Source organism: Bos indicus x Bos taurus, chromosome 1 (genome assembly GCF_003369695.1).
Source record: "Bos indicus x Bos taurus breed Angus x Brahman F1 hybrid chromosome 1, Bos_hybrid_MaternalHap_v2.0, whole genome shotgun sequence".
NCBI lineage: Eukaryota > Metazoa > Chordata > Mammalia > Artiodactyla > Bovidae > Bos > Bos indicus x Bos taurus.
The window spans coordinates 118,944,604-118,955,412 of NC_040076.1; the positions used below are offsets into that span (position 1 = coordinate 118,944,604).

The 10,809-nt window shown below is 38.5% G+C and overlaps 1 protein-coding gene across 3 annotated transcripts in view; it reads right to left on the minus strand.

The window, feature by feature from the left end:
• Positions 1-8,544, minus strand: part of AGTR1 (angiotensin II receptor type 1) — a 55,610-nt gene extending 47,066 nt beyond the window's left edge. For 2 of the 3 annotated variants that reach the window (XM_027543895.1, XM_027543887.1), the window contains exon 1: positions 8,215-8,544. The gene's annotated coding sequence lies outside the window, so the exon portion shown is untranslated. The remainder of the gene's footprint in view (positions 1-8,214) is intronic. The other variant, XM_027543877.1, reaches the window with a different exon arrangement.
• Between the last annotated feature and the right edge of the window lie 2,265 nt (positions 8,545-10,809).

Below are 10,809 nucleotides of genomic sequence, written 5' to 3' on the forward strand. Positions count from 1 at the left end.
AATCAGCCCTGGGATTTCTTTGGAAGCAATGATGCTAAAGCTGAAACTCCAGTACTTTGGCCACCTCATGCGAATAGTTGACTCATTGGAAAAGACTGATGTTGGGAGGGATTGGGGGCAGGAGGAGAAGGGGACGACAGAGGATGAGATGGCTGGATGGCATCACTGACTCGATGGATGTGAGTCTGAGTGAACTCTGGGAGTTGGTGATGGACAGGGAGGCCTGGCGTGCTGCGATTCATGGGGTCGCAAAGAGTCGGACACAACTGAGCAACTGAACTGAACTGAATGAATTACTCAAGAAGATTGTGTATAGTTTTTTTTTTTTTTCCTAGCAACAACGTATATGAGTTTTCGAGTTTTACTATCACCTTGTGGTACAGGAGGATTTTGGTATTAGAAGAATATATTTTTAACTTATTTTTTGGTGTTTTTTTTGTCATAGCAAAAATTTTCCCATGAGATATTTTTTCCTATAAAATGCCACTCTGGTGTAAAATCTGTGAACTCTTATAGGGCTCTAGTGTACCTTAGGGAAAAAAATAGAGACAGGGTTGACTTGCCAGGATCATTCTCCAGAGGGTTAATGGTGGGTGTCTATAATCTGAAATCTAGAGTGAGTTAGAAGGAAAGGAAAAGAAATTCCAAGATAAAAAGTATGAACGGAGGCTCATGATAGGAAAGTCTGAAAGCGCATGCCAAAAAAGGGGAAAGAAAAGTCATGTTTGATCTTAGCCTTGATCTTAATAATCCTCAAAAGCTTTAAAGATTTGTTATATATTTTGCCTAGTATTTCTTATCTGTTCGTGCAAATATGCAGACATTTAAAAAAATCTCTAAGTGATTTTGCTCTCAAATCAGTGCTAGTATAACTGAACTGTTTTCATTAGAACACCAATGACCCAAATAAGACATTAATGGCACCTTGACAAGAATCTATCAAAGACACACACACACACACACACACACACTCTCTCTCTCTCTCATTGGATTTTTATTTTATACACTGCTGTATTCACTTGTGATTACCTTTCCTTGTCACTAGATATTTTAAAATATATACATATAAAATACACAATGACTGTATAATATTCCATCATGTGGCTTAATGTAATGGGAATTTAAAAGAATAGATTTGTATTTCTCGCAAAAATCCACTCTGTTAACCCAGTATGTCAAAAGCTAGAACACAGTCAGGAAATTATTACATAGGAATCACATCAGATTATTTTCCATTCCTGATAAAGTGGCAGCAGTTAACTGTGTGAAGGTTAAGTGCTGGAAGACATTATTTTATGCGACATGACATTTGAATGGAAGGAGAATTAGATGATTAAAGCTGGGTTAATGGAACGTTCTTGTTCTAGCAGCATACCACGTAATTTACAAGTATGTAAGATGCATTTGAGTTGCATAACAAGAAGAGTTTGGGTCCAAGAGTGAAGAAAAGCATGTATGATGATGAAATTGTAAATGGATGAAGTTTAGAAGAAGTGCTGTGAGGTTTTTCCTTTTTTTTTCAGTTTATTTAGAAAAAAAAAAACCTAGTGTTGACTAAATTCAGCCACACTCACAACTATTTGGGGTTAGTGAGATGAGCAGGACTGTAAAGAGTCACAAGAGAATCGCTGGTACTTTATCATTGATCAGCTCTAAGAAACTCTGCCTGCTAGTATGCAGGATGTCTCCTGGGCACAAGTTCCCTTTTGAGCCCTCACTACGTGGCTTTATGGCATCCCTGGGTTGATTTTTGCCTTCATCTATAACTTACAAGTTAGACACTGTACTATTAGTGCTGCCGAAAGTTCTAGATCTAAGCAGCTGGTGACATTCTGTCTCTCAAGGATGTTCCTTTATCACGGAGAAAATCGTGGCTGCTTAGTTCTGTTGACATGCCTCTCCTCTCAAACATGATCACAGGGAGCCCAGACTCACCTCGGTCTTCTGACCCACATCAATGAGCCTCTGTCAAAACAACAGACATTTGACCCAATCCAACTGACAGCTCTCAGAGAGTCTATATGCACTGGGAAAAATGTCTCAGAGACTCATCATTTGAGGAGTCACTGGCTTAAAATCAGGTACCCTTAAAAAAAAAATCAGGTACCCTTGTTTGCAGACTGACTGATTAGTATTATATTCAACTAAAATTTTAGAAACTATGCTTACAGATAAATGTGTTTATATTAAAACTATGCTTATAGATAAATGTGTTTATATTAAAAGCTGAAAGAGTGATACATAATTTGAGTTGGAAAGTTTATATATGTTTATATATGTAGGATATGGGTTATTCAACTCAAGAACTTTTTAAAAAAGTTCATCAGAACACAAAGGTTAAAAAAAAAGATAAATTTCAGGTAAGTTTTGGGAAAACAGAGATATCAAGTCTTAAATTTTAAATTATGAACTATCATAGTTTTCTTACTTGTTTCCCAACTAAAGAAGGAATTCCTAGAATTCCTCATTATTGAAGTTAAAGGTAAGATGACAGGAAAATGTTATAGATCTTGCTTTTTTCTATGAGGAAAACAGAACTTGATTTCCAATTATAACTTTCTAATAATTATCCAATAATTAATTGGTCCAATAATTAATTGGTCTTAAAAAGCAGGCAGCCTAATGTAGAGCAGACAGTGTGGGTGGCAACAAAGAGCACAGAATCAAAATTGTGTTCAAATCTTGACTCTAACAGTTACCAAAACTGGGTAAGCTACTTATCACATTATTATTTGATATCCCAATCTATAAAATGGGGATGAGGCAGTGACTATTATATAGGGATGTTGTGAGAATTAAATAAAACACAGTATTGAAAGGCTGAACGTTGTTTGGCACATTATATATGCTCAATACATGTTAGTTTTGTTAAAAATGTTATTTTATTAAAAAGCCAAGAAAATAGCCTCTAGGTAATCATTTGAGCAAGCCAGAGGTTCTGTCACTTGTGCTTTTCTAGCTTTAAAGTCCTTTTGAATCATGTGAAGATCTTGCTAAAATGCAGATTCTGATTCAGTGGGTCCAGGTGGGGTCTGAGAGTCTGAATTTCTAATAAGCTCCCAAGTGATACTCATGATGCTAGTTGGGGGACCTTGACACCTGAGGTAATGTGGCGGTTCTCAATAGGGAAGAAATGGGGAAAGGAGAAACAGGGGAAGTGCAGACAATATGTACAGATTTAAAACACTTCCCAGGTGATTTTCATATGCTTGCCTTACCTGCTCTTTGATGCCTGAAGAACCACTGCTTTGATATTTCAACCTTTTATTCTTTTCATAGCTCTTTTTCTTATTCTTTACCTTTCCCTTGCCTTATTTTTTTTAAAATGTATTTATTTTAATTGGAGCTTCCTTGCCTTAGACTTTTATAGCTTTAGATTTAAAGCAATTGTGTTAATGCTTAGTTATTCCATTAGTAAGACTAAAGCAACACTTTTAAGTCACTTTATTGTAATAGGAAAGGTTTCTAACATTTCTACAATATAAGGATCTGAAAATGTATTTAATGTTTTCCACAAATTAAGCCAAAAACAGACAAACAGGCAAGAAAGTGACTTTAATAACAGAACACAAGACAGTTGGGTGTGGTGCATACTATCAAAGGAGTTAAAACCCCATGGGGAAAGGAAAGTTGTGGTGGTTATTATGGAAGGGGCCAGAATGAAACATGTAACCACATTAGATATTCTACCCTGTCTGAAAGGTAGAAGGAAGAGGGTTTTTTTAAATGGCTTCCTACCCCAGCGGCATTGAGATGACTGGCGAGACCTATATCTAAATATGTACTTAGCTTGACCAACATCTCTCTAGGACAAAGACCATTTTTTATACTTTGGTGTGTCCTCAGGACCTAAGATCTCTCAGATCCATTGCATTCCCTCAGTAAGTATCTTCTACTATGGTTGATATATTTCATACATATAATTCTTCCTTTTCCAAGGCAGATAAGAGGAGCTTTGATTAAAATAAGAAATAACTAAAGAAAACTTACAGAGGAAATTAGCAGTCATTAACTCTCTTTAAAAGTACAGAATTATATCCATATAACTTTTATTACAGTATATTGTTACAGTTATTCTGTTAAAAAAGTACAGAATCAAATGTGTATTCTTCAGTATTCTTACTCTGAAGTTAACTATGTAGCCAAAGTACTTTAATTCATTGATCTAAATGAGATGTTAACATCATCTGATGAAGAACAAGGAAACTTTGATTGTATGAAGAGAATAAGAAATCCCATAAAACTTGACCCAAACTGAATGGTTATTAATGCTATGATTTTAAATATTAAGGGCATGCAGAATTGGGACTTAGACTATGAAAAATAAAGCATACCTATTTCTTACCCATTTTTCCAATTTGTGTTAGAAAAGTAAATGGGCAACACAATTTAAAATATTCTTGACTATAGGAGGGAAAATCAAATGATAACTGGAAGATTCTAGACACCTACTTCTAGTATATGTATATATATACATATATTCTTTTTTAGTAAAATATTTTGAAAGAAATTTTGGTTTTCATAGTCAAGGAACTTTTTCCCACAGTGATCATCTGCTACGAAGAGAAAGGATCAAAATCAGATAGAAAACTTTTAATGTTAATACAACCACAGCTAAGATTCACTTGTCATGTTATGATTGTTCTAAACGTATATTTTGTTTTCTAATTGTCAAGTTCATCATTAAAATAACCACCAAACAAAGCATCTGGCAAATTTATAACTCTTTAGATTTTCTTTTTTTTTTTTTTTTGCTGTGATGTATTTTATATGTATTTTAGAGCTTTAATAGGATAATAGTAGTAATTTGCCAAATTATTTGCCTATTACCTTAAATCTGTACAGATACTTCTAGATTTAAGATGGCTTTGTATATTAAGCCATTGAAAAGCTGATTTTTCATAGCTGAAATTCATATTGTGATTAAAAATAAAAAATGTAAAGTGATAGCTAAATTTAGGCGGGAAATGGAACAAAATTTACTTTTGCTGTGGAAGCTTTAGTGTACTGTTTTAATAGACACTAATGAGAAAAGAAGCAAACCGTGTTATCCAATGACTTCAGACAATTTTGAAAGAGAAAATTTATAGTGATTTTGTAGAAAATAATAGTACTTTCCAGTAGTGATGGGTTAAGAAGCTGATTTTTCCAATTTGCTAGATAACACGGGTGAAAAGTGTTTGGTTCCTTTTTTTATACTTGGACATTTTGTTGCTCTGGCTCTGTATTTGTTTATTGCCACAGTCTGTCTTCAAAACAGCTTTTAAATTTTTATAACACTTGGATGTACTTCAAACTTCTAAATAAAATTTGTGATTTTTCAGACTGCTCTGAGAGACTCTGGCATTGCTCAGTCATGACTGAGCAGGAAAAGGGCTAAGTAAACTAATGAGCTTGGGGCAAAAGACCGGGAGCCTGCATCAGGCAGCCAAAACATCTAAGCGTGATGGGTCTGGATCTTGGTCCCTGCATCAAATTTGAAAGCAAAACACAGCAACTGTCAGCTGCATAAAAAGGACACTGTGAAAGCACAGATAAAACTATAGGAGACGTGAATCATGCATTTTAACTGTGAGTTTCAAATTCCTTTTCAAATGTGTGAATGTGTAATTCAGTCGTGTCCAACTCTTTGAGACCCCATGGACTGTATGTAGCCTGCCAGGCTCCTCTGCCCATGGAATTCTCTATGCAAGGATACTGAAGTTGGTTGCCATGCCCTTCTCCAGGGGATCTTCCCGACCCAGGGATCGAACCTAGGTCCCCTGCATAGCAGGCAGATTCTTTACTAGTTGAGCTATCTGAGAAGCTCTCAAGTATTTTACCTGGGCTTTGGGTAAGCAGCAAACTTTCTTTCATTATTTTTCATCTAGCACAGGATAAGAATTAGTCATAGTAACAACAGCAACAACAGTAATAAGCAGCAGCAGCAAAATAACCCCAAATTATATACCAGCACACACACACAACTCTTACTAAAAGTAGGAAAAGAAAAAACAAAGAAGAAACCTGAACAAAGTCACAGTTTGAGCACTAAAGCAGGGTAAGAGGGAGATAGCAGAGATTTGATCTCAGAGCTCTTGGGATGCAGAGCATTGTCAAAGCAAGAGTGACTGGGAGACACTTTATAAAACTTGTCTCCCTTTGGCTTCAGTGGAAGAAAACCAGCTTTCTTTTGGGTTGGATAATGGGACAGTCGATTCAGTTTAAGATCAAAGAAGAATCGAGTTAGAAATCGAGGCCTCATGATGGACACAAAAAACAAGGAAATTAGAAAGAAAAAAGGGGGCTGCAATAGAGTAGATAATGGACTGCTGCTGCTAAGTGGCTTCAGTCGTGTCCAACTCTGTGCGACCCCATAGACGGCAGCCCACCAGGCTTCCCGTCCCTGGGATTCTCCAGGCAAGAACACTGGAGTGGGTTGCCATTTCCTTCTCCAATGCATGAAAGTGAAAAGTGAAAGTGAAGTTGCTCAGTCATGTCTGACTCTAGCGACCCCATGGACTGCAGCCTACCAGGCTCCTCCGTTCATGGGATTTTCCAGGCAAAAGTATTGGAGTGGGGTGCCATTGCCTTCTCCGAGATAATGGACTAGATACTACTAATCATGAGAACTTTAGCAAAGTTGAGATCCAGCAACTTGGGGCCACTCCCTGAGCCTTAATTAAGCCAGGTTGTAGAAACTGCCAACTGTAATCTAGGGGATGGACACTTGGACCTAATGATTTTTCAGAGCAGACAATTTACCAGGAGAGCTATTTAGACACTTTTGAGGAGCACAAACATGGGCTAAAAGGGTAATTATTTTAGACTTTATTTTTTAAAGCAATAACTAGGAAACAAAAGGAATCAAGGAATTTTATCACTAGAGAGACCTGAGGTTTGAATTGTGAAATAACTCTAACAGCACATGGCCAGTTATGTGGGAGTCTCCATTCCCAGCTCTCTGTGCTTCCTTGCCGCTGCACTGTCTTCCAGATGGGTGTTGGAATCCATCACAGTCTCCAGAGAGATTATCCATGTGGTGGGGCCTTGAGAGCTAGGGAAACACCAGCAGGCAACAAGGGAAACAGGCAGTTTCCTTTAAAGAAGACTTATAAAGGTGTTACAGCTTATGCTAAGGAGAATAAACCTTGGAGACCCAGGGTGGTATAACTACCAAGAGAATCATGTTGGGGATGACAGCAACTTGAAAAGGAGATAGAGGTTGTTCAAAAAAGTCATAAAACAGAGCAGCAGGGTGCCAGATTTCCTTCTTGCCTCATTGTTACTCTCATCTAGGAATGACACTAGAAATAGCCAGGTGGAAAATGTGATCCCAAGGGAAAGTGAGCACCCAAACTTTCACCAAGAAGAGAGGGCTCCAGAGGGCCACTCGTGGGTGTTTGATTCTTAATCAAGCCATCAGCAAAGAAAGATCAGGTAAAGGGGCCCGCAATGTGCTCAATAGCTCAGGGCAGGAGACTCTTCTGGAGACAAAGCATCTGGCATTGTGGATAGATCGGGCTGGACATTTAAGAGAACTGGAGAATGGGGTGCTAGGTAGAGGGGTGTATGAAGGGAAGGCGTCAGCAAGAGGTTCTGCTCGGTCTTGGAAGCAGAAGAATTTCTCCTAAAATCCCCCTCAGTGACAAACGTGCTCTGGCCAGGGTTGTGGGGATTGGCGTGTGCGAAGCTCCGTTTTCCTTCTCCCCAGTTAATTCGATGCGGACTCAGCATCCCGGCCCAAGGACCCAGCGTTATCGTTTGAAGAGGGGTGGTAGGGAGGTGAGCCTTGCTGGTGCCTGGCCTGCCTGGTTAGCAGAGTGTGGGGACAATCAAGTACGCCTTTAAAGTGGCACAACTTTTAAAGGGACTCCCGCCTCGAGAAGTAATATGCTCAGATCACAGTTTAAAGACACGAGTTAGCTAAAAGCCTCGGGAAGAAAGTTTCCTTGGTTGCATCCCATCTCTGCAGATTCCTCACTTGTGCTCGACAGAATTTGGTCAAATCAGAATGAAACGTCGGGGGCATGCGGCAAACAAGATCAGATTGCTTCTTCCCACATCTGATTTGGGAAAGGTCCTCCACCTCCCAGTGGGCGCCGGGGGGACCTTAGCTTTTTCTCGCCACCGTCCCTGAGAGCCTCCCGGCACTGCGCCCGCAGCTGACACCTTGGCACGAAACTGACACCCCGCCCCAGCCCCCAAGCTGGCAGGGCAGTCCGCGCCACTCACCCGCTCTCACTCGGGACGCTGCGCCGGCGTCGGGCCGAGCTGGCGGCGCCGGCTCAGGGTGCGCCCTCACTCCTGGGGTCCGCTTGGGTTCCTCCTCGTGGATCGCTGTCTCGGGTAGGCAGAGCTGCTAGTCGCGCGTCTGCCCGGGCACTCAGTCGCCTCAGGCCCTTGGCTGACTGGCGCTGGAATCGTCCTCTCTGAGGCAGCTCCAAATTTATAGCGAGGGGCGTTGCTGCTTCGAGGGTTCCAGGGGCGAGGCTGTGTTTTGCACTCTCTCCTCCTCCGCCCCGCCCGGGAGACCCTCTCGGCCCAACCCCCTTTCCTCTCCAGATGCTGACGGAAGCGGGATGATGCCACAGTCATCCCCGGTGTCACTTAATAGATCTGCGAGTACCTGGCACTGAATCCGGCATCGGGGGAGGGAGTGGAGAAAGGGGAGAGAGCCGAGGGTGCAGGACCAGTCATTTACATCAAGATCCGGGTTACTCCACTTTTTTCATTTTAAACTTGGGAAATTTTAAAGGATGCATTTGGGAACTTCTTTCTCTTCCCTGGATGTAGCTCAAACTTTGATAATACCATTGTTGATCAAAGATCGCTGCCATAGATTATAATCTCAGAGTTGTTACAAAGTGAAAGGGTGGACATTCATTTTCTTCTATTGGGGTATGCTGTTGGAGTTACATTTTTAAAAATGTAAAAAGTTAAAAACCAAAATATGACTAAATATTTAAGGAATAATTAGTATAAATTCTTTATCGATTCTTCCGAAGAAGATGATCACTTTGCAACTCATGCTATGAGGTCAGTATCACCCTTATACCAAAACAAGATGAAACATGAGGAGAAAATGTCCCTGATGAATGTAGATAAAAATCCTCAGCGAAATATTAGCAAATAGATCTGGTAACATATTAAAAGGATTATACACCATGTCCAAGTGAGATTTATCCCAGGAATGGAAGGTTAGTTTATCAAAAATCAATTGTTATAGTATACCATATCAACAGAATAAAGGACAAAAGCCACAAGATAATCTTAATAAATTAGAAAGCATTTGACAAAATCTAACACTTTTTATGATAAAATCATTCAGCAAACTAGAATAGAAAGGAATTTCTTCAAACTATGAAATCTATCTGTGAAAACTCACTAACATCATACTTAATGTTGAAAAATAATGTTTTTGCATCTAAGATCAGGAAAAGGCAAAGTTCTTTGCTTTCCACATATCTATCAAACATTGTTCTAGACGTTCTAGCTAGGGCAATTAGGCAAGAAAAAGAAATGAAAGGCATCTAGATTAGAAAGGAAATGAAACAATTTTTATGTGCAGATAGCATGGTCTTGTATTTAGAAAATCCTAAGGAATCAATTAAAAAGCTGTTAGTGCTAATAAACAAGTTCAGAAAGGCTTCATGATACAAGAGCAGTATACAAAATCAGTTGTATTTCTGTATGTCAGCAATGAGCAATCAAAAAATACAATTAAGAAAAAACTGCTGAAGATCAAAAATATTAAACCTTTAAAGAATAAATTTAATAAAAGGATGTAAAAATTGTACTCTAAAAACAGAAAATATTGCTGAAAGAAATTAAATTAGACCTAAATAAACGGAATGACATTCCATGTTCATGGGTTGGAAGACTTAATATTGTTAAAATAGCAATAATCTCCAAGTAATATACAGAGTAAACACAAACTGTATCAAAATCTGAACAAGTTGTCTTTGAAGAGATTAACAGGGTGATCCTAAAATTTAGGAAAGCACAAGGGACTCAGAATAGTCAGAATAATCTTGAGAATGAACAAAGTTGGAGGACTATAACTTGTCTCATAATATCATAGACATTTGGAATCATTTATCCTAAGACTTTCTGTAGAAAAACCAAAAGTAGGTGACAAATTCCAGAGTCTGTGAGTGACATTAGGAAATGTTCCTGTGATTATTGTTTTAAGAATCAGGGGAGCTTCATGTTTTTCAAATGTATTTAGTGCTAGAAATCATTAACCATTGTCCCACCTGTACTAAATTCCACCTTGATTTTAGAAATGATCATAGTTTTGAGAACTATGATCTCAGAAGTTTGTTACAGTCAGTTGTTTTGGGTGAAACTTCTCAAAAGGGTGGGGTTGACTCACTGGAATGTTATATCATCAGACACAAGCAGATGAAAAGGAGAAGATTCCAAAAAATTAATGGCATCATTATTATTGTGCTGAATCAGCTGAGAAATAGGATGGTTTAAACACCCAACACTTAAACTGAACCCAGCTTTGCTGCTTCTTAGCCTTGTACACAAATTTATGCTCTGTTATGGATTTTTAAAATATATAGAGTAATAATGTTCTCAAAACTCTTGTTAGGATTAAGAGAATGTGTATATATAAAAGCCTGTGCCTGGTACATAGTAAAGTGCTTAATAAATTGACAGTCATTTTCAGTGAGTAACCCGCTGTTTTCCATGCCCATCAGGGTCTTATTGATGTATTTTTGCTGCTCTAAAAAAGAGAAAGAAACCTCTTGATATCCTTCTGATGATTAAATTTGTTTCTGATATTTAACATTTGAAATTTTGCATAAATAAAATCTT